The sequence below is a fragment of the Phyllostomus discolor genome, chromosome 11 (assembly GCF_004126475.2).
Source record: "Phyllostomus discolor isolate MPI-MPIP mPhyDis1 chromosome 11, mPhyDis1.pri.v3, whole genome shotgun sequence".
NCBI lineage: Eukaryota > Metazoa > Chordata > Mammalia > Chiroptera > Phyllostomidae > Phyllostomus > Phyllostomus discolor.
In genome coordinates this window covers 62,793,978-62,819,538 of record NC_040913.2, presented here as the reverse complement: position 1 = coordinate 62,819,538, position 25,561 = coordinate 62,793,978, and positions in this window count along the sequence as shown.

The following is a 25,561-nucleotide window of genomic DNA, read 5'->3' as shown; positions in this document are numbered from 1 at the left end:
AATCCATTTTGTATTTATTCTTCTGTGCTGTATAAGAAAGTGGTTAAGTTTCATTTTTCTGCACCTATCTGTCCAATTTTCCCAATTTATTGAATAAACTACCTTTAGTCCATTGTATGTCCTTGCTTCCTCTGTTGAATATTAATTGCCTATAAATGTTTGGGTTCATTTCTTGGCTCTCTATTTGGTTCCATTGATCTATGTGTCATCATAGATCAATACATCATACATCATCAATGTATGCCAGTACCATGTTGTTTTGATGACTATGACATTATAGTATACTTTCATATTAGGTAGCATGATTCCCTCAACTTTGCTCTTCTTTCTGTTGCTATATGGAGTTATTTGTGGATCCATATTCATTTCTGAAATATTTGTTCTAGTTCTGTGAAATATGTCACTGGAATCTTGATAGGAATAGATTGGTTTGTGTAGTATGGACATTTTAATTATGTTAATTCTTTCTATCCATGAACATGGTATGTGCTTCCACTTATTTGAATCTTCTTTACTTCTTTTTCCAATGTCTTATAATTTTCCAAGTACAGGTCTTTTATTTCCTTGATTAGGTTTATTTCTAGGTATTTTATCCTTTTTGTAGCAGTCATGAAAGGGATTGTTTTCTTAATTTCCTTTTTCTATCAGTCTATTATTAGTGTATAAAAATACAACTGATTTCTGGATATTAATTTTGTATCATGTTACTTTTCTATGTACAGATCTCTATATACAGTATCATGTCATCTGCAAATAAAGACAGTTATAGTTCTTCCTTTCCAATTGGGTGCTTTTTAATTTCTTGTTCTTGTCAGATTACTGTGGCTAGGACTCCCAGTACTATGTTGAATCAGAGAGGAGAAAATAGACACCCCTGTCTTGTTTCCAATCTTAAGGGAAATGCTTATAGTTTTTGCCCTTTGATGCTGGCCGTGGGTTTGTCATATATGGCTTTTGTTATGTTTAGGGATATTCCCCCTAGTCCCACTTTGCTGACAGTTTTTATAATAAATAGGTGTTGGAATGATCACAACACCTATTTTCTGCATCTATTGGTATAATTGTGTATTTTTTCTTTCAACTTGTTTATGTGGTGTGTCATATTTATTAAGAATGTTGTACCAATCTTAATTTCCCAGAAGAAATCTCACTTAATCATTGTGCATGATTTTTTGATATATTTCTGTATTCCATTTGCTAATATTTTGTTGGATTTTAGCATCTATGTTCATAAAGGATATTGGCCTATAATTCAATTGTTTGTAGTGTCTCTACCTATTTTTGGAATAAAGACAATGCTGGCCTCATAAAATGAGTGTGGGAGGCTTCCTCTTGAATTTTTTTGAAATAGTTTGAGAAGGAGAGGTATTATTTCTTTTCAGAATGTTTGGTAAAGGTCACCTGTGAAGCCATCTATGTCAGGGTCTTCTGAATTTTTTTATTAATGTTTCAATTTCACTATGTATAATCTGTTAAGATTCTCTGGTGCTTCCTGATTTAGTTTTGGAAGATTGTATGTTTCTAGGAATTTATTCATTTTGTCCAGGTTGTCCAATTTGTTGGCATATAGTTGTTCATAATATTTTCTTACAATCCTTTGTATTTCTTTTATGTCAGTTGTTATTTCACCTCTTTCATATCTGATATTATTTGTTTGGGTTCTCTCTCTTGATGAATCTGGTTAAAGGTTTGTCAATCTTGTCTTTTTTTTTTTTTCGAAGAAACAGTTCTTGGATTCATTGATCATTTTTATCATTTTTAAGACTCTATTTTATTTGTTTCTGCTCTGATGTTTATTATTTCCTTCCTTTTACTGGCTTTGGGCTTTGTTTGTCTATTTATTTGAGATTTTTCTTGTTTCTTGAGATAGGCCTGTAATGCTATGAATTCTCCTTTCATGATTGCTTTCCCTGTGTTTGGCTCATGTGTTCTTGTTTTCATTTGTTTCACAGTATCTTCCAATTTCTTCCTTGAACTAGTTTTTGATCTAGTCATTGTTTAATGATGTTACTTAGCTTCCATGTGTTTGTGTATTTTTTGTATTCTTTTTGTGATTGATTTCTAGTTTTACAGCATTGTGGTCAGAGGAGGTACTCAGTATGATTTCAATCTTCTTAAGTTAATTGAGATTTTTTGTGTCCTAACATGTGGTCTATCCTAGAAAATGTTCCATGTGCACTTGATAAGTGTGTATATTCTGCTGCTTTTGGGTAAAATGCTCTGAGGATATCAGTTAAATCTATTTGATCTAGTGTGTCATTTAAGGCCACTGTTTCCTTGTTGATTCTTCTTTCTGGAAGATCTATACACTGAAGTCAGTAGGGTGTTAAAGTTCTCTACTATGACTGTATTTCTCTCAATTTCTCCCTTTATGTCCATCAAGATTTGCTTTATGCATTTAGGTGCTCCATTTGGGGGTACATAAATATTTACTAGGGTTATATACTCTTATTGGATTGTTCTCTTTATCATTGTGTATTGTCCTTTTTGTCTCTTACTATAGTCTTGTTTTTAAAGTATATTCTGTTACATTTAAGTGTTGCTACCCCAGCTTTTTTTCCTTCCATTTGCATGAAATATCCTTTTCCATCCCTTTACTTTTAGTCTATGTGTATCATTGACCTGAGGTGGGTCTTCTTGGAGACAGCATAAATATGGGTCTTGTTTTCTTATCCATTTAGCTACCCTGTGTCTTTTGGTTGGAACATTTAAGCCATTTCTATTTAAGGTGATTATTGATATATATGTAGTTATTGCAATATGATTTTTAACTATTTTCCTCTGTTTTTTTTCTGTTTTATTTCTTCTTCTTCTTCTTTTCCCCCTCCTTTTCTTTCTCTTTCTCCTTCTTGCAAGTGTTTAACATTTGTTGAAGTACTGGTTTGATGATAAAAAAAAACTCCTTTAGATTTTTCTTGTCTGGGAAGCTCTTTATTTCTCTTTCAATATTCAATGATAAAGTCGATGGGTAATGTGGCCTTTGTTGTCTCTTGCTTTTTGTCTCCTTGAAGATTCCATGTCAATTCCTTCTGACCTGAAATATTTCTGTCGAGAAATCAGATGACAGTCTAATTGGAGCTCCCTTGTAGGTAACTACCTGCTTTCCTCTTGTGGATTTTGGCATTGTCTTCTTGTCTCAAAGCTTTGCCATTTTAATTATGATGTATTTTTGTGTAGGTCTCTTTGAGCCCATATTGCTTGGTACTCTCTGCACTTCCTGGACTTGTCTGTCTATATCTTAACCAGACTAGGGAAGTTTTGGGTTATTATTTCTTCAAATATGTTCTTGATCTTTTGTTCACTCTCCTCCTTCTCGTATTCCCATGATGCAGATGTTATTATGTTTCATGTTATCCCAAAAGTTCCTTAGCTTTATTTATTTATTTATTTATTTATTTATTTATTTATTTACTGCTGGTCTGCTTGGGTGCTTTTTTCCACCTTGTCTTTTAAATTGTTGATTTGATATCTGCTTCATCTCATCTGTTTATTCTTTCCAGTGTATTATTTATTTCAGATGTTGTATTCTTTATTTCTGATTGGTCCTTTTTATTTTTTCTATGTCTTTTTTCATGCTGTTGCATATCCTTATAACTATTACTCTAAACTCTATATCTGATAAATTGCTTGCCTCCTTTTAATTTAGTTTTTCTGGAGAATTTTCTTGTTCTTTTGTTTGAGGCCTGTTTTTTGGCCTTCTACTTTTGGCTGCTTCTTTGTATTTGTTTCTATGTATTTCAGGGGTGTCCAACCTTTTGGTGTCTCTGGGCCACACTGGAAGAAGAAGAATTTTCTTGGGCCACACATTAAATACATAAACACTAATGAAATTGCTGAGCAACAAAAAGGTTTAAAGTAAATTTATGATTTTGTTAGGTCACATTCATAACCATCCTGGGTTGTATGTGGCCCATGTGCCACAAGTTGGATACCTCTGTTAGGTAGATATGCACAGGCTTTAGTGCAATCCTATGTCAGACACTGCTGTGACTGGCTCTGTGTAACCTGTTAGGAATTATCAGCAATCCACAGTTTGTGGCTCCCTCTGCTGGGCCTGGGTGTGTGCCATAAGAATCAGGCCATGCATCAAGTTTGGCTTTACCAGCACCAGACCAGGAGGAAGGTCAGCCAAAGTCTCATATCTCCCAGAGATCAATTTTTCCTTGAAGGCTTCCTGTTATGCTTCATCTTTGAAATACCCAGCTATGCTCTTTAGCAGCCAGGTGTAAGCTCCACAGGGTGGTGAGAAAGGGATTCCCGTGGGCAGGGCTCTTGCTTTTCTTCAGGCTGATGCCTGAAAGGAGTACTCTGCCTTAGAAAGATAGCTTCTTCATTATGGGGAATGACTCAGCACAGCAATCCTGGCAACTGAATCTTCAGCTCTCTCCCTAGAGCCACCAACCCCAGACTACCCTGATGCATCTCTAGTCCACTCTGTCCCCCAATGTCAGAACCCAAGTAAATGGCTACAAAAAAATTTTGTGTGTTGGCCCTTTAAGGGGCTCTCTGCATTAGTAGCCATCTCTTCCTGGCCAGTAGAAACAACCCTGCTGCTTTTTACAGCCAGATGTTCTTTGGGTTCTTTCCTGGTTCTGGTGCTATGGGCTGGGGATCCAAGCTTGGGGTTTAGACCCCATACCTCTCAGAGGAATAACCCCCTGGCTGTTGAAATATCCCTCTGGAACTTTAGCGGCCACCTATGGGAGTCCAACCAGCACTCTTGTGCCTCCTCTGCACTCCCTACCAGTCTCATTGTGGTGAAGTGGTTTCTTCAGTCTGTCTTTGATTATAAGGCTTATTTCTAGCTAGTGTTCAATTGATTATTCAGGATAGTTTTTCTTTAATTTAGTTGTAATCTAGTTTGGTTCTGAGAGGAAGTGAGTGTAGCTTCCACTTATTCCTTTGGCATTTTGGATTCCCCTGACACAATTTTTTAATGTGGAAACGTTAGAAGCTTCCCCTTTAAAATAGGAAATGAGACAAACATGGCTGTTCTTATCACTTCATTCACTACACAGAGTGAAATAAGGCAAGAAAAAGAAATAAAATTTACGAAAATTTGAAAGAAGGCATAAAACTATCATTATTTTAAAATTATATTATTTATATGTATAAGGAGAAAACCAAGATAATTTATAGCCACAATTTTAGAATTTATAAGATAATCATCATTGTGGCTGGATATTAAATCAACATGTGAAAACAAGTTTTGTTCCCACTCATCAGTAACAGCTCTTTGAATATGTGTTTAAAAGAGTAATCTTTATATTAGCAAAAAAGACAAAAAAAAGAAATCCTAAGGTCTGTGACTACAACTAGCAAAAAAAATTTCATTGTGTTTTTAATAACAGAATTGATTTTAAAAATCAAATACTACTGAGTTGATAATTCTAATCTCTTTCTTACCTATATTGAACAAAATATTTTACCAGTGAGCATGTTTCATAAATTTACATTTTGCAAATCATTTTTTTGTTGCTGTTTTGGCAGATCTACTCCTGAAGAAAAAGGAAAATGTCTTCATACTGAGGCAGACTATAAATTCTCTTCAACTTCAAATTATTGGTACTAGTTTCAACTTTACAAATTATAGATTTAGTCTCACTTCTACATTTAAATAGTGCTATAACAATTCATATTTTTCACCTTTTTTGTCTAAAAATAACCTTGCATTTATATAGCATAGTTTGAAGTTATCTTGAATTCTGGCTCTTAATCTATTTAATATGTTCATGTTTTTTTTCCATTTAACATGCATGCTGAGAACATAACATGACATTCTTGGTGTGCAATTGGCAGTTCAAATAGAGTATTAGTCACATATTTTACTCTAAATAATACATTTCTATTAACTTACTCTTATTAATAAAGATTAGAATCTAATAGCGTATAGTAGTCTTGTTTCATTATTCACCCTACATTCTGCTTTTATCTTCCCTGAGCTCACTCTGCTAGAAGACGTAGGTAAAATAGTCAGTAATACATTAGAATGTACACTTACCTATGAGAGAAGACAATCTCTCTACTTAAGCTTGGTATCTCTTGTTCTTAGTTTTCTGTTTCTACTTCCCTATAAACAATCAATAGCCTCAGTATTTTGCACTATAACTTCTCATCCCAATAACTGACCCTCACAGACTCTGATTTGCACTCTTGTACACTGCTAGAGATGGGACCTGCACTAACTCCTTTGGTTTTAGCTCTAATAACTTGTCTATCCTATGTTAATCTTTTCATCCTTGTGACTTGTACTTCAGTCTCTGACAAGGACCTAATAAATCCCACTGGATGTACATGAAATTAGGAAGTTTTTACTTGTCTGATTGATACATCTCATTAGTTCAATCAGCCTCCTGCAATAGTGACACTCTCTCAGGACATGTCTTCTGTGGTCTGGTGGACATTGCAATTTTTCTTCCTGTCTTGCTTCCCCAGGGAGGAATAAACCTCCATGGATAGTTTAGTGCCCCAGAGTGAGTCACCTTACTTCTCAGTCCCCATTTTCTTCCTTGTCCCTTAGTTATTTTCCATTTTGTGTACACAGTCATTGATATCTTAATTTATTAGGAAATATCCTGCATAACTACATAAGCTTCTTCAAATAGGTAATGATTTTTTTCTATTATTAAGGTCTTATGTCAATATAGCTTCATAATTCCCTTATGGGAGCCTACCATATTCTTTTTTTAAGTATTTTTTATTGATTATGTTATTACAGTTTTTCCATTTTTTTCCCCTTTATGTCCCCTTTACCCTGCAGCACTCCCCCTGCCCTTAGTTCATGTCCATGGGTTGTACAAATAAGGTCTTTGAGTTCTCTGTTTCTTATACCATTTTTATCTCTCCCCATCTATTTTATGGCTACTAATTATGCTTCTTCTTCCCTGTACATTTCCCCCCCATTCCTCCCTTCTTCCTCCCCACTGAACTCCCTCTACGTGATGTCCATTTCTCTGGTTCTGTTCTTGTTCTAGTTGTTTGCTTAGTTTCTGTTTTCATTGTTTTTCTTTTCTTTTAGGTTCATTTGTTGGTAGTTGTGAGTTTGTCATTTTATTGTTCATATTTTTTATCTTCTTTTTCTTAGATAAGTCCCTTTAACATTTCATATAATAAAGACTTAGCGATGATGGATTCCTTTAACTTGAACTTTTCTGTGAAGCACTTTATCTGCTCTTCCATTCTAAACGAAAGCTTTTCTGGGTAGAGTAATCTTGAATGTAGTTCCTTGCCTTTCATGACTTTGAATACTTCTTTCTAGCCCCTTCTTGCCTGTAAGATTTCTTTTGAGAAATCAGCTGATAGCCTTATGGGCACTCCTTCATAGGTAACTGTCTCTTTATCTCTTGCTGCTTTTAGGATTTTCTCTTTGCCTTTAATTTTGGGTAACTTAATGATGATGTGCCTCGGTGTGTTCCTGTTTGGGTCCAACTTCTTTGGGACTCTCTGGGCTTCCTGGACTTCCTGGAAGTCTATTTTCTTCTCTAGACTGGGGGAATTTTCCTTCATTATTTGTTCAAATAAGTTTTCAATTTCTTGCCGCTGTTCTTCTCTGAGACCCTTATAATTTGGATATTGGATTGTTTCAGGTTGTCCCAGAGAATCCTCAGCCTCTCTTCATTTTTTTTTTTTTTGATTCTTGTTTCTTCATTCTGATCTAGTTGGATGTCTTATTTCTTCCTTTTGTTTCAAATCATTGCTTTGAATCCTGGTTTCCTTCTTATCACTGTTGTTTCCCTCGATATTTTGCTTTATTTCATTTTGGGTATCTTTCATTTGTTCTTTCATTTTTCTACCAAGCTGAATCAGTTCTGTGAGCATTTTGATTACCAAGGCTTTAAATTCTTCATCAGATAGGTTGGTAATCTCCTCATTGCTTAGCTCTCTTTCTGAGGTTTTGCTGTGTTCTTTCATTTGGGCCATATTTCTTTGTCTTGGCACAGCTAATAGGTTGTAAGGGGATGGGGCCTTAGGTATTCACCCAGGCATTGCAACCCTCTTTGCTGTGCTGCCTGTGTGGGAGGGGCCAGAGAGGGAACAATGCAGCTTGCCTGCTTGTATCTACCTCACTTTCCAACAGACCCTGGAATCAGACTTGGAACTATCTCTCACCAGGGCAAACCCAGCCATAGTCCACATTCAGCTGTCTCAGTTTTCCCCTTAAGTCAGTCATTCCCTCTCAGCTCTGTGGAGCCCAGCAGTCAGCCTCTTCCACCAGCTGCCTTGCTGCTGTTTTTCTGAGTCGGGCACCAGGTGTGCCTTACCAGTCTGGTTGTTCTGGTTGATTTTTTCTTTAATTCCTTTTTGTGGGAGTACCATGCTGTCTGATTTTCTGGTGATTTTTGTTATTTATTGAATTTGGATTGGTTGTTATTCTCCTTCTGGTTGTGCGAGGGAGCGAAGGGTTTCTACCTACGCCTCAGTCTTGGCGAGAACTCCAATGTTCTCCCATATTCTTGTGTCATTTTTCCTTTTTAAAGTCCCCTGCTGTCAGAACACACCTAACACTTACTTTTGGGGGTTTTTAGAGAAATTCTGAATCTTTCAATTCATTTGGTTCAACCAAAATTGCCATTGATACAAAAATGAATGATACATTGTGCCCTTGAAGACTCGTGCTCAGTTAGGTTAGAAAGGCTATATAAGACACTGACTTACAGTATAAATTGGTAGGACCTTTACTGATGGTCTCAGCAAATATGTGAGGGAACAGAGGAAAGAGCAGAACAATCTGCAGAGATTTTTAAAAGTGGGTAGAAATTTTCCAACTACAGAAAACTGATGGAGCATTTCTCACAAATGGAGCAGCATATGTAAAAGTCTTATTGCTTGAAAGAGCATGAGTGTTCAGAGATCAGGGAAGATAATTTTATGGCCAAAAGATGGTGTATGTTAGGGGGTTGATTAGGTAAGGTAGTCTCACTGAACCCAGGGTGTTGATGAGAAGTCAAATATGAAAACTCTAAAGTGATATAAGATTCTAACAGATTTGTATCAGCCTGGTGTGTGGTAGATCAGATCTTCCCCAAAACCTCATTGTGGTCTTTTCAGTTTTTCCTTCTTGCATGTATGATCAGAAGTGAAGAGTACTAGCATTTCAGGTGGAGAAATTGTCTAAGCTCATGAAGTAACTTAAAGCTTAAACATAAGTTTAAAGATTTCAAATGATTTTAGGAAAAAGTGATTTTTTACAACTTGAGTTATTCAGACTTTTACGTGGAGGAACCCCATAAAACAGAATTTATTTATAAACAATGTATATTTATATTTTAATGTATCTTATATTTTTAAACTTCAATCACCTTCAAAGTATTTTCCATTTGATGCAATATACTTATTGATGTGTTTTTTCCACTGCTTAGTTTTTGAACTCATCAATTTTGATGCCTTTTAGTGCTTCTGTGATTTTTTGTTTCACCTCTTCTATGTGGGCTAAACATTTCCTTTTGAAGACTTTTTTCATCTGGTAAAACAAGAAAAGTCACTTGGGATGAAATAGGGTGAATAGGGAGGGTAGGACATGATGGTCATGCTACTTCTGGTCAAAAACTGCTGAAGACTCAGTGTGGTGTGGGCAGGTATGCTCATAAATCACCCATCATGAAATGGGCAAACAGTTGAAAGAGTCTTGCAAAAAAATTCACTGAAGTTGAATGCAATTTCTCACAACAATGCCAACTGGTACACTGATACAGATGGATTCCTAGAATACTCACCTAGCAGGGGAAGCCTCTACTACAAAGGGCCTGAACTCCAGAAGATAATTTCATTTTTGGGGGGCCCTCTCATATTCTTGAGTATATTTGACTTTGTAGATATGCATATATTTTCTATATCTGCCTCAGTAATGGAATGTGTAAATACTTAAAAATAACTAAGACTATAAAATGAAAGAATAATGTATCTATAAGTGAAATGTAGTACAGGACAGAAATACAGGAAATACTTGTCACTAAATGCCTCCTCCTTATTACAGGAGTCTTATCCATCTTAGATAAAACAGTTAATGCTCAATTTTTTATTCATATACTCAGCATGAATTTAGCACTGAATATTTGCCATAAACTGTGCTTAGAGTTGAGTGAATTTAATTTTCTACTTAAACGTACGTTTACCTTTTCAAATTTGGATCACCTAAAGGACCCATCACCTTACTTCTTCATGATTGTCACACTCTAATTTTTCTTCTTATCGATTGGTTTTGCTACAGGGGAGCAGAAAATGTGTAGGGGATGATAAAGGCAAGGTTTTGTCATTTTTCCATTTGTCGCTATAACATTATGTCAGCCTAAGAGCAATCTCTTCCTACCTCGTGCAAAAGCTGTAAGCAGTCTATATGTCATTCAGAGGCCAGGAGCTCATACAAAAGTAGTTAATGATATAATTTTATCATTAGAAAGGCACTAAAAGAATACAAAGCCTTGTCCTATGTTTTAATTATGAGAAACAAGGTTCAGAGGAGTTATAATGATGTACCTCAAATCATGTGTAGAATTGATATCAAAGTCAAGACAAGAACTCAGGCATCTTGTTAATTCAGTGTTCTTTGTGCAATAGTTTTTGCTGGTTAGGGTCATATGGGGGCTAATAACATGAAGACATATGTTTTCTTTGGCATACACCATCATAGAGCTGTAATTAATTGTGTGAATTCAAGCATTAGTAATTATAGCTGCCATAGGCACTTTTCATACACCGTGTACTTTATGCTCATATCTGACCCTATCTTCCTGGCAACCTCATATGAGAGGTACTATCATTCATATTTTATGGATAAGGATGATGAGGTTTAAAAAGGTGAATACATTTAATTCTGGCCATGCTATAATTAATCATGGAACTAATACCCTAACTAAAATTTCATCTAATGAAAATTCCCATCCCCTTACAACTAAGCTATATTCCCTGAGTCAGGCTTAGCTCTGAAATAAAAGAATAAAATTAGTCTGTTTCCCATGTTCCTTCCTGCTTCACCAATCAACCATTTGATTCCAGGTACAATTACAAAGTTTTGTCTTAAAAAACAAACATTAAGAAACTCTAAATTAAAAATATTGGGGTGGGGCTTGTCCAATATATGGTAATGGAAGATGACTTGATTTTGGGTGGTGGGCCCACAATGTAATATGCAGTCATGTGTCATAGAAATGTGCACTTGAAACTTATAATCTTATTAACCAATGTCTCCTTAATAAATTTAAAAAATGATGGGAATTCAGTGTTTTTAAAAGGTTTACTTACTTCTTTCTCCTATAAAGTATAATAAACTGATCTCAAAGCTCCTAAGTATCAAATAAATCTTTTTAGTTCTCACAAGGAGAACAGTGAGTGTTTGAGTAGGAATGCCCTCACTTTGAACCTTGATCATTTGCCCATTAACATTTTTGATTATTTTAAATTGAAAGGATTGTATGACCTAACATTTTCCTTTCAAACTGTACAAGTATCATACTGACAAAACACTATTCTTTTTCAAAATAACCAGAAATGTACAGCTTTAAAAAATGCTCTACTTTCTTATTATTTTAGAGGGACAGCCAGATATCTTTGCGGGGGGAGCAGGTTATGCAGTTAGTTTATCTTTCGTGACCTGCAGTTTCTTTGACTCCTTCTGGGTCTTTTCTCTTTGAAAATGTTGTGCTCATTAGCATCATCATTGCACACTGAGGAAAGGCAGAAATGAAAGATGATTTTCTCCTGCCTGCTTCAAAGCAGTTGAACAGATAAGTAAGCTAAGTAAAATAAGGATCTGAGAGAATATCTGATGTTTCTACATATTTATACTATTTCTCACCTAAATCGATTTTGGAAACCACTAGTTGAAAATTTAGCTTTATCTTCTATAGGTTATGTTTTCTGTAAGAAAAGAGTATAGCAACAGTTAATGAGATTATTTATAATTTTGATAAAGTACTTAGCTTCTTCCACTAGTTTCCTACCTTAAAACTTCTCAGTTAAAAAATACATTCTGAGTATTCACCTAAAACCATTTCAGTACATTTATTAGCTATTATGCTCAAAATCCATATTTTTTAAATTGTGATCCAAAATTTCCTATTAGCCCAGGAAACATTGTTAGTTTTTCCATCTTTTCACACTGTTTTGATTTTATATTTGCTTTTAAATGTATTTTATTGATTATCCTATTACAGTTGTCCCATTTTCCCTCCTTAATTACCCTCCACTCTGCACACCCCCTCCCACATGCATTCCAGGCCCTCTTAGTTCATGTCCATGGGTTGTACATATAAGTTCTTTGGCTTCTACGTTTTCCATACTATTCTTAAACTTTCCTGTCTATTTTGTACCTACCATTTATGCTATTCATTCCCTATACCTTTTCCCCCACCCCCTCCCTGCTGATAACCCTCCATTTGATCTCCATTTCTGGATTCTCTTCCTATTCTAGTTGTTTGTTGAGTTTTTGTTTTAGTTTTTTTTAGGTTCAGTTGTTGATAATTGTGAGTTTGTTGTCATTTTACTATTCATATTTTTTTATCTTCTTTGCCTTTGATGAGTCCCTTCAGCATTTCATATAGTAAGGGCTTGGTGATGATGAACTCCTTTAACTTTACTTTATCTGGGTAGCACTTTATCTGCCCTTCCATTCTAAATGATAGTTCTCCTGGATAGAGTAATCTTGAATGTAGGTCCTTGCCTTTTGTGACTTCAAATACTTCTTTCCAGCTCATTCTTGCCTGTAAGGTTTCTTTTGAGAAATCAGCTGATAGTCTTACAGGAACTCCTTTGTAGGTAGATGTCTCTTTTTCTCTTGCTGCTTTTAAGATTCTCTCCTTCTCTTTAATCTTAGGTAATGTAGTTATGATTTGCCTTGGTGTGTTCTTCCTAGGGTTCAACTTCTTTGGGACTCTCTGGGCTTCCTGGACTTCCTGGGAGTCTGTTTTTTTGTTTTTTTGTTTTTGTTTTTGTTTTTGCCAGATTGTGGAAGTTCTTCATTATGTTTTCAAATAAGTTTTCAATTTCTTGCTCTTCCTCTTCTCCTTCTGGCAACCCTATAATTCAGATGTTGGAACATTTAAAGTTGTCTTGGAGGTTCCTAAGCCTCTTCTCACTATTTTCCATTCTTGTTTCTTCATTCTGTTTTGGTTGAATGTTTATTTCTTTCTTCTGCTCCAAACTGCTGATTTGAGTCCTGGTTTCCCTCTCATCAGTGTTGGTTCCCTGTACATTTTTCTTTATTTCACTTTTCATAGCTTCTACCTTTTCCTCTATTTTGTGACCATTGTCAACCATTTCTATGAGCATCTTGATTACCAGTGTATTGAACTCTGCATCTGATAGGTTGGCTATCTCATTGTTTCTTAGTTGTACTTTTTCTGGAGCTTTGATCTATTCTTTCATTTGGGCCATTTTTTTTCCTCAGTGCACCTGTTACATAGTAAGGAGCAGAGCTTTAGGTATTTGCCAGGGCAGGGCCACCCACATATCTGCTCTGTGGTGCTATATGTGGGGAGGGGTCCATGAGAAAAAAATGCTACTTGCTCTAGTCTTGGTGGGCTTTTAGTCACTTCCTCTGATACCCACAAGCAAATTGGACCCTTCTGGTGCTGATTCCCAGGTAGGAGGGGTTGTGTATGTTTTAGGACCCTTCTCCAGCAAACTCTCCTGTGAGGCTGGGAGTTTCTCTTGCTGCCTCAAGCCTCATAGTTTTTTTCAGTCAGACATTTTGAGGCTTTATTTCACTTCAGTGGAACCCTGGGTTGTGCAGTCTATCTCACTCCCCATTTGTTTCTCCTGGTTGATCCCCACACAAATGTCAGACCCTCTGCTCTACCAGTACCCACCTTGCTGGGTCCACCTCACCCACTCCAGTTCTCCAGCTGCCACCTTGCTGTGGGTCCTCTGTGCCCAGCTACCCTTCTCCACTCCTCCTAACAGTCTGAATGAATGTTTCCTCTTTAACTAATTGGTTGTCAGACTTCCATACAGTTCGATTTTCTGCCTTTTCTGGGTTTTTGTTTGTTTGTTTTTAAATTTGTCGTTGTCTTTCTTTTGGTTGTGTGAGGAGGCACAGTGTCTGATTTTACATTTGATTAAACATTTAGGTATATTCTAAATTATGCCTTAGTGTCTGTAACAGATCTCTAGCTTTTTTATTCTGTTTAACCTTACTGCAGGTAAAGATCATACGTAAGCATTTGTGGTACTATAGGAATGAAGGTTTTGCAATATCTGAAAAAAGTGGAGCAGAAATTGGACCATAACACATCACTCACAGGCAGAGGCTGAGTAAGTTCAAAACAACCTCTGCCATCACACACTGCCACCCCCATATTTTAAGCAGACATATTTGCCAACAGTTCATTGTTGATGAAGACTTTTTATGCTCCTGACAGTGGCAGTACACACAGTGTATACACATAAAATGCAGAATTTGGTAATTGCAAATTTTATATTCATGTAGACAATAGTACAAAATTAACAAGTGAATTCTAATTAACACCAGCACAAGAGGATGTCTTATGGCTGTTTCATTAAAGTAAAAATCTGTGTTAGCTCAAGTAGTTGTTTAAAATTTATTAATATTTTATAAAACATATCAAGGGTAATAGGTATCTTCTATATTAGTATATTTAATTCAACATGGGAATGAATATTAAAACACAATTAGATTTAAGGCAAAATCTTCCTTATGTTTTTAAAGATTTTATTTATTTATTTTTAGAGAGAAAGGAAGGGAAGGAGAGAGGGAAAGAAACACCAATGTATAGTTTCCTCTCTTACTCCCTCTACTGGTGACCTGGCCTGTAACCCAGGCATGTGCCCTGACTTGGGAATTGAAGTGGGCACCCTTTGCTTCATAGGCCAGTGCTCAATCCACTGAGCTACACCAGCCAGGACAAAAATCATCTTTATTATTAAGTAAATATTCTTTATTATTAAGGTAATCATTTGTAATAATTTCAACAAAAATGTAGTTAAACAAATACTATTGATTTAATTTACTTTTCTAGTTTTGTTTTCAATTATTTTCATTTCTTCTCATTTTATAGATGAATAGGCCTATTAAGAATAAGAAATTTATAACAGGTTGTATACACTTAAGTCACTGTATAATCAAACTACCAGGAAATTTTTATTCCCTATAAAAGGAAACTGTACACTACAAATTCAGAGAGTATATTAGCATATGCTTTATGAATAGTAACCACTTGGTAGAATTTTTTCTATATATCAGACTTGCAGAACTGAAAGAGATCTTAGATCCCATCTACTCTAAGATCACTAGTGTAGGCAAGGGTATGTTTCTTGAGGTCTGCTCCCAGATGTGAGCATGGCATGCTGCTTGGTACCTAAGTCCAGAATGTGACTCTCAGAAGCCTTGTAACACTGATGCAAATTTGATGTTCACTTAATAAGTTTGCAGAGACAAGAGAGGAGAGAAATCTACTTTATCACTCTCATTCTTCCTTTCAGAAAGCCATCTCCTTTATTAGTACAGCTGCTGCCTGATTGTATGACCCTAATGACACTCTTTGATGCTATTTGAGTCCTCCATCAGCAATTTAGCAAAGAATTAGGCCTACAACAACAATGTCACAAAATCTCTGTTTTACTGCCTCCTCTTCCTGTGTGTTTACGCATTCTATTGTGGTTGAGGAATAAAATCTTATTTTTTAAAAAACTATATGTTTTAGAATCACATGTGCTAGCTCTTTTTGCCCTATTTAATGCTTTCAGCTTGAGTTCTGCATGATTTGATGTGAACATTTTATCTGGGGCTTGCTTTTCATTTTCATTTGCTCTGTGTTCCCTTGACATCCACTTAACTTTAAACCTTTTCCTGTCACCTTGTTTGTGGTGTTTTTGTAAATAATAGAGAGCTATTTTTGTTTATAATAGAGTCTGACATTTATTTTATGAGAGATGACATTTTAATACATTGACCTTTTGCATCCTAAGTGATAAAGTTACTCTTAATCTTTAAGTTGCATTGATACTTAATAATTATTTTATGGTGTTATTTTGTCTTCTTTTGTGTTTTCTTTATTTTCATGATTTGAATATTTTTTCATTTTTTCATTTTTTCCTGTGAAGTAGAAAGATCCATTATGCTTTCCAAACCTTCTTCCTATTTTATGGAAATATATTGATGGTAACTAATTTTTGTATGTCCCACCCCCCATGTTTACTTGCCATCATTTGCCAATTCCAAGAAAAAATCTTAAGAATATTTTAAAAGCAAAAGTACTTTGAATTTCCCCATCTCCTCCTCTCTTTAAGAGAGCCTAAAATTATTTATTTCTGGAATGTTATTAAACTCATCCTTATTATACAGCTTTGTTATTTTAAGAAACTTTACATAGCAATAACAGTTCAAATTCTCATTTTCATTATCATCACCCATTAGTGTTTGACAGTGTATTGCAAAATCTATTGTTAAATGGATTTAAATGACTTCTCCTACTGTTTCTTCCATTTAGTGTTCCCTGAGGTATCTACTCTGTTTTGATGGTTATTTCTCAGAATACTTAGGATACTGATTGATGGCATATATGGACAGTGTAATAGAATCCATGTGAAGCAGTTCAGTAGTTGAAAGACCAATCACAGGAAACTGGTGACAAAGGTGTGGGAAGAGATGAGGCAGCACGTTGATTAATAAGAAGCAGCTATTTCAATTAGGGCTGGGGTGATAAGGGGACCATGTAAAACTGCCAGAACCATGGTGGGAGCTGGAACCATGGAAGAGATAGTCAGTGTCAGCCAAGGATGCAACTGAAGCAGAGAGGAGGAAGAAGAAATATCTTGATTTCTCTTTTCTTCTAATTACCAGTCTGTTGTCAGGGTCTCCTACTATTGGAAGCTGTTTAGATGCCAGCTGGTGAGGGGGCCTGGAAAACTTGGTTTTAAGATGTAGATCCTCCTGGTGAATGAAAGGGCATGGGCTTAGAACCATTATGCCCAGATTAACTCATGCAGAAAGCTTCCTGAAATTTTAAATCCCCAAACTATCTGTATGTTTCTTAGCAGATGGATGCTATCTTTTCCTGCCACAGTATTTTGATTCCAGTCCTGGTCTCTCCAAAGTTTATAATATTGTTCCAGTGTAATCTATCTACCCGGCTTGTTCATAAAGTGATGGATTTCATCTTTATCCTCTCGTTTTTCATTTTCCCCATCACAAGGTTACACTGCATTTTCTTTAGTTTTGGAATTCAGAAATGGCACCAAGACAGGTCAAAAAATTGTCCTGAGATTTGGGAATGCCTTTCAAACTACAGTTGCAAGATGTTTTTGCATCTCTGGCTAACTTTCAGTATTATTTGGCCTTTTTTTCTCTTCAATCTAGGATTGTCATTACTCATGAGTTATCTCTTCAGTATTTTTCTCTTAAGTCGTTTCCATCATTTTTCTCATAATTTTTATTACTAAGTTTTTGCCTTAGAAATTTTTTTCACCTGTGTCTCAAAAACTCATAGAGTCCTAGACTAGGATTTCCATGAGGTTATGGTTTCTTTATATATTCAAACACAGTGCAACTCCTTAAAAATATTAGTGGATAAAAAACATATAAATTACTTGATCATATAATTATTTTCAGCTTATAGATTAGAAAACATGGATATTATAGAGATAGATATGTGAGTATATTGTGGATGACTTCAAATATAAAAATAATGCATACATAAATGTTTGGATTTCTAGGAGTTACACAGAATGCATAAATTAATTAGGACTCTTTTGCATAAAGGAAATCAAGGGATAAGATACTAGCAAATATAGGCTTTTCAATGTACTCTTCAATTTCTTGCCTTTTTAAGTCAAAATAAGAGGTAATAATATGCATAAGTTTCTTGAACATGATTTTATAGAAATATGTTATAGCAGAACAAAAACCCTTTGAGTTCTTTTTTTATTAAACCAATCAAAATGTTACTTTGTTTTCTCAACAGCAAATGAGCATTATAATGTTATTCTAGGAAACAATTTTTAAAAATTATATACAGGAGACTAAAACTTTAAAAGAAGGTCTATGTACTTGAACCATATTAATATTAAAGCCAATTTATAAAGCACTAACAGTGTATCCATTTACAGTGAATGAAGAAAATAAAAGCGATTACCTAAATATTGCAGACACATCATTTCATTTATAAATGAATGTGTATATGAGATTCTTAATCTTTTACCATTAACTTGCATTTAGAAATAAAAAAAATCCAAAGAAACTACTATGCATTTCTCTTCCTTCTGAATTTCCTCTTTCACTTTATTGAATGGTAGATTATGATATAGAACACTATTGAAAGACAGATAATAAATTATGTCTTACTATTGCAGACAGTTTGAAGAACTGAAGTATTTTTCTAAAGTAGTCATTTGTTTATTTAAAATTTATGTATAATAAGGTAAAGATGGTGACATAGATAAATATGGCTCGCCTTCTGACAACCACATGAAAATTCAACTAAAATATGGAACAAGCATCACTTAAAACCATCAGAAACTGAGTTGAATGGAAGTCTGACAAATATGGAATTAAAGAAACCACATCCATCCAGATTGGTAGGAGGAGTGGAGACACAGAACAGTCTGGTCACATCCACATATAGCAGAAAATATTTGGGAGGGATATCTTGAGAGCAAGAAGTCCTAGCACCATACCAGGTCTCCCAGCCCAGGGTTCCAGTGCTGGGAAGATAAGTGGTCATAAGTTCTGTATGCAAAAACCAGTGGGGATTGAGTCAGTGGAAGAAACTTCTTGAGTCCTAAGCAGTTCCTCTTAAATAATCCACACACAGATTTATTTAGACTCATTCTCTCTGAGCTCCAGCACTAAGGTAGCTGCTTGAAAGGCACCAATGGCATATAAGGAGGAACTGAAGTGTCTGGCATCAAGATGAGAGCTGGGGAATAGCTTTCTCCCAGACATAAAGGGGGGCAGAAGCTATTGTCCCTTTTCTAAACACCCCCCCATGCCAGATCCCATAGAGCCAGCAGTCTAGTGCTATATATGAGACTCCATCAACCTGGCTAACATTAATAGACTCATCCTAAAGATCCCCAGAGAATCTCTCCCACTCAAATTATGGGCCCACTCAAGCTGCTTTTTCCATATGACTGGTTGGTCTTTGCTCATGTTTCACAACTTCCTAAATCCTCTCAAACAAGAAACAGCTAATCTCACCAAGGCCCCAGCCACTGTACCAGTTGCAAAGCAGCACCACATCTGGCACTAGCAGTAGCCAGCCTAGATTCACAACTTGGCTTCACCTGAGAATCTCCAAGCACAGCACAAAGAACAACCGTCTCATATTTCTGTATAGCTTAGACAGAGTGGCTTGGGAAGAATATAGGGGGTACTGATCATGGCCTGTACCACCTGGGACACTCCAGAGCCTAAGCACCCAGTGGAGAGCTATAGATCATGTCAGAGCTCCACCATCTTGCCACTGAACAGTTGATCCTCCAAGGAGAGTGGAGGTTTGTAGTCAGTGGTCACAGCTAGTCCTTGTAGCTGACTGGCCTAGGTAAATCTTTCCCATTGACCTGTCAACAGCAATCAAGGCTCAACTACAAGAAGAGGGTGTACTCAGCCCACATGAAGGGTTCAGCTTGAGTACCTAGCTTAGGTGATAGGGGAGGCTGTGCCACTGAACTTACAGGTACCTACTACATTAGGCCACACTACCAAGACAGGAAATCATAGCAGATCTACTTAATACATAGAAGTAAATGCAGGGAAGCTGCCAAAATGAAGAGACAAAGAAACATGGGTAAATGAAAGAATAGATCAAAACTCCAGAAAAAGAACTAAACAAAATGGAGACATGCAATCTATTCAAATACAAAGTTCAAAGCACCAGTCATAAGGATGCTCAAGGAACTAAATGAGGACTTCAATAGCATAAAAAAGATCCAGCCAGAAATTAAGGATACAGTAATTGAAATAAAGAACAATTTACAGGGAAACAACAGTAGAGAGGATGAAACCAAGAATCAATCAATTATTTGGAACACAAGGAAGCAAAAAAAAAGCAAATCATAACAAGAAGAAAAAAATAACCCCCCCAAAGGGGGGGGGGTAGTGTAAGCAGCCTGTGGGAGAACTTCAAGCATTCCAACATTCACATCATTGGGGTGCCAGAAGTAAGAATAATTTGGAAATCTATTTGACAAAATAATGAAAGAAATTGACCTTATTATGTGAAGAAAATAGATACACAAGTCCAGGAAGCACAGAGTCCCAAACAAGATGGATGCAAAGAGGTTCACTCTAAGACACATCATAATTAAAATGCCAAAGGTTAAAGATAAGGAGAGATTCATAAATGCAGCAAGAGAAAGCAGTTACTTACTTACAGAGGAATTCCCATAAGACTGTCAGCTGATTTCTCAAAATAAATTATGCAGGTGATAAGTAATTTATAGATAAACAGCTTCCAAAGGAAGAAAAAAGCAAAGGAGTTCATCATCATGAAGCCATTATCATATGAAATGTTATGAGACTTATTTAAGAAAAAATCAAACTATGAACAATAAAATGGCAATAAATACTCATCTATTAGCAATTAACCTAAAAAACAAACTAAGCAAACAAGATGAATAGAGATAGAATCATGGATATGGACAGTGTTTTGATGGTGGCCATATGGGAGGGGTATGTGTGGAATTAGTGAAGAGGTAAGGAGATGAAGAACCTCAACTATGTAGTTACAGAATAGCCATGGGGATGTAAAATACAGTACAGGAAATGAAGTGGCCAAAGAATACATATGCATGTCCCATTGAAATGAATGATGATTTGGGGATTGCCAGATGGAGTGAGTGGTGCTCTGTGGAGGAGACAAGGGGGGAAAATTGGGACAACTGTTACAGCATAATCAATAAAATGTAATTGAAAATAAAATTTATATGTAATAAAAAGTACAGATTGTAAACATTCAGGTGAGTTCTGACCTTAGTAATCACAAGCCAAAACATGATGCAATATATTTCCATTATCCTATGAAATACCCTGTGAGAATCCCCAAATGCTGGACTTTGGCCTGTCTTGCATTCTATGGGAAAGAGTCTCTCCCAACTTCAATGCCGTCTGTGTAACTTTGACCTCAGTTTGGAGACATTCCTCATGCTAAGGTAAAAAGATTCTCTCACAAGGAGTCTGAGTCTTTTGTGAAGATCCAGAAGCATCTAAGACTTAGGTAAATTTCACTCTGCTGACAATGCCAGAAAGTGGCAGTTTGTAGCACTGGCTTCACATTAAAATCGGTTGTGAACTCTAAAAAAGACCAAAACCCCTGGCTCCACACTCAGGCTTTAGACCTCATGTCCTTTGATATGTCATTTAATAAACAATTTCACAAGAGTGAAAATAATCAAGACTCAGCTTGTTCAAATGGAAATAGAAAGGGAAATAATAATAGCACATTAAAAGTCATTTATCCAAACTTTAAAACTGCTCCTTTTTTTTTTTTGCACAACAGCCCAATTAAAAAAAATAGTCAAAGAACCTGAAGAGACAATCCTCCAAAGAGGACATACACATAGCCAATGGACACATGAAAAGATGCTCATTGTCACTGCAACCATTAGAGAAATGCAACTTAAAACCACAATGGATATCACCTGAAACCTGTCAGACTGGCTATCTTCAATAAAACAACAAACAACAAGTGCAGGTGAGGATGTGGAGAAAAGGGAACCCTTTTACACTGTTGGTGGGAGTGCAGACCAGTGCATCCACTGTGAAAAACAGTATGGAGATACATCAAAAATAAAAAATGGATCTGCCTTTGATCCAGTGATCCCAGCCCTGGGAAAATATCTGAAGAGACCCAAAACACTAATTTGAAAGAACATAAGCACTGCTTTGCTCATTGCAGCATTCTTTGCAGTATCCATGATATGGAAATAGCCCAAGTGTCCATTGTCCATCAATAGATAAGTGGGTAAAACAGCTATGGACATTTGCACAATAGAATACTATTTGGCCATAAAAAGAAAGGATATTTTTACCCTTTGTGAAATTATGGATGAACCTGGAGGACATTATGCTAAGTGAAATAAGCCAGTCAGAGAAAGAAAATACCATATGGTTTCACTCATATGTCAAATCAAATGAGCAAACTAAACTAACAAGCAAAATAGAGACAGACTCAGAGATAGAGAGCAGGGTCACAGTTATGTCAGGGGGAGATTAAGGCATTGGAGGATTGAGTGAAAAGGAAGAAGGACTCAAGTGTAGCGATTGCAATAAGGAGAGGGTATTGGGGACTAACTGGTAAGGGAAAAAATAATAGAAAATATTCCTTACATCATGCCAAACAGTTTAAATACATTATTCTATTCATAAGTATCTTATAAGGTAAGTATTATTATTTTTATAATCTCTACTTGACATAAAAGAAAATTGAGTATTAAGGATGTTAAATAACATGCTCAGACTCATCATTTACCAATAGGCAGAAATAGGCTTGAACTTGGTTCTGGTAAAACAAAATCTCATGCTCTAAACAAGTCTATTGTACTGCCATTCATAATGTTATTATTAATTTATATAATAATGCCATATTTATTCTAACAATTTTTATTTTATTCTCACAGGGATAAAATTTAACTTGAGATATTAATTTAAATTTTTTAAAATTGATGCTTAATAGAGCAAGGAAGCGAGAGAGAGAGAAAGAAAGAGAGGCAGAAAAAGAAGAAAGAAACATCGATTTGTTGTTCCATTTATTTATGCATTCATTGGTTGATTCTTGTATGTGCCCTGATGAGAGATCAAACCCTCAACCTTGGTGTAGCAGGATGACAGTCCAACCAACTAAGCTACCTTGCCAGAGCTTTGAACTATTTCTTTATCTTACAGAAAAGTTAGATTACACATATGATGCTGCACAAAAGAAAAGTATAATTAAAAGTACTTTCTATTGACATATTTGAAATTATGGATTATAGAGAGTGTTTCTCTTTAAATGTATTAAATTTCTAAATAATGCCTCCATAAAATAGGCTATTTTCTAGCAACATACTGCATCATGGAATAATGCATCAATTAATGAATATGTGGGTCATTATGTTTAACTTCTAAATATGAATCTCTCTCATTTGCTACATTATCCCTAATGTCAATAATCATATTCACAGTAACAATAGCAATAAAGCATTGGTTTTTCTGTCAGGCACTGTTCTGAGCAAACCACTCTTAAATCTCAGTCTCTATTAGTTGCTGCTCCCCAAAAAGAAGGAGTAGTGTGTGGGTTGTTATTGTTTGAGTTCGGTTTTGAAAATTAGGAAATAAACCCCAGGAGCATACCTGGAAAGTCAGTGTTGGAGCAAATTAAGTGAAATCTATAGAATTCCCTGCATTGCCATCTCTTGATTTTTCTCCCCAGTAGGCATGGTGAACTAAAGACATGAAAACTCTCCATGGAATGATGCAGCATTGATTTGGTTCCTCGTGGAGGCCTTCTGAAAACCCAGCAACAGGTGGTATCCAGCCCAAAAAGGAAGTTGGCCCAATGCACATTTTTTACTATCCCATCTCTCTGGTCAGTCCTTATCCTTAGGGGGTGCTAGAGTGTCAAAGTTGTACAATCATTGCTCTTTTAAAAATCAATTTTGTTTTATTTCCATATGTACTAAAATTGTATTAGCCAGGATATATTTTCCTTAAAAGATGCTGCCTAGTTCTATTCATAAATTTGTCCGAACAAATTCTAATAAAATGTCTCAGCCATGGCTGGCATAGCTCAGTGGATTGAGTGCTGGCCTGCAAACCAAAGAGTCACTGGTTCAATACTCAGTCAGGGCACATGCCTGGGTTGTGGGCCAGGTCCATAGTGGGGTACGTATGAGAGGCAACCACACATTGACATTTCTCTCCTGCTCTTTCTTTCCCCCTTCTCCTCTCTCTAAAAAATAAATAAAATCTTTTAAAAAATGTCTCAATATGCATTAATTTGTAAGAGTTTTAAAAATAATATTCATAATATTTCCCAAAGGTTAATAAATGAACTTAACCTTTGTATTTTAGTATCTATATGTTGACCCAGTTCTCACTTTTTGTCCATCCTGGCAATCTCTATCTCCCTTCTGGGTATTCATATAAGGAATACTCAGCATGTTACCTTTATTTAAACATTCTAGTACATTGGTGGCAATATTACTCTTGAATAAATTCTATGTAACTGATAACCTATATGTGGCATATAAAAAACCAAAAAGTTTATCTTTTGAGAACAGACTAACCCATAATGACTGACTCCTTTATTCTAACCAGCTCTAGAATTCATATTTGATTCATAGTTCCCAGACCATACATGGCCTAAGTAAACAGCTATTAAATCAGTTATCAGGAACTACACATGGGTAATCTATTTATTCAGGTTATAAAACATAAAAAGCATCCTTTAAATTTAAAAATGTTCCTTATAAAGCAAGCATTGGCAGCATGAGGATCAGGCAGATACTGAAAAATGTATTACTAATTGGAAAATGACATGACAACTAAAAAGAAGCACAATAGAACCCACTCTACATTTATTCTTATTATGCTTGTAAAATATTCTAGATTTTTCCTGATGACAAAACTATTAAAATTTAGAAATGCACCACATGTAACAAAATTCTAAAACAAACATCACCATTATAGTTAATAAGGAAATGATTATAGTCTTAGTTTTTGACTCATATTTCCTCATTGTAAGGCAGTAAATCATAATGAGCCTGTCATGATGATCTGTGAGACCAAAACAATCTGACTGACATAAATCAGTAAAAACAAAGCCTATTTGTGGTGTTTTACCCACGACCAAAGTAAAGTGATATTTTTAAACTTTGATTATATTATAAATTAAATTACAAATTATAAAATCATAATTTATTTAAAATATTTGACTTGTGGTCATTTTTCTTTGTGTTATAATGAATTTCTGTGAATAAAGAACACATTAATTAGTCATCAGTGATCTCTACAGTTTATCTGCAAAAATATAATGATCTATTGAACTTCCTAAGTTAGTAAAAAAATTCTTAAATATTATTTATTTATTTATTTTTAATTTTTTTAAATTTATTTTAGAGAGAGGGGAAGGGAAGGAGAAAGAGAGAGAAACATCAATGTATGGCTGCCTCTTACACATCCCTTACTGGGGACCTGGCCCACCATCCAGGAATGTGCCATGATCAGGAATTGAACTGGTGACCCTTTGATTCACAGACCCAGGCTCAATTCACTGAGCTGTACCAGCTGGGATTAGTAAAAAAATTTTGGCACTTGAAAATCCAATCATGTCATAAACGGAATTATTTTAATTTAAAAAGCACAAATGGACATTAAAATGTAATAATATTTACTCCTTTAAACATTCTTTTGTAAGTGACTTGGCTGTATGTAATGGCAATAAAAAGAAATAATGAGATAAAGCTGGCTATACTGAAGCCTCAGTTTCTTTGAGGCTCATGGATCTAAATCAGTGAATATCAAATAGGAATTACCACTGTGAAGGATCTCAGAATTACTAACTGAAAATAAAAAATGCACATAGGTGTATCTAAAAAACAATAAAATAGGAAATAAAAATACAAAAAATAA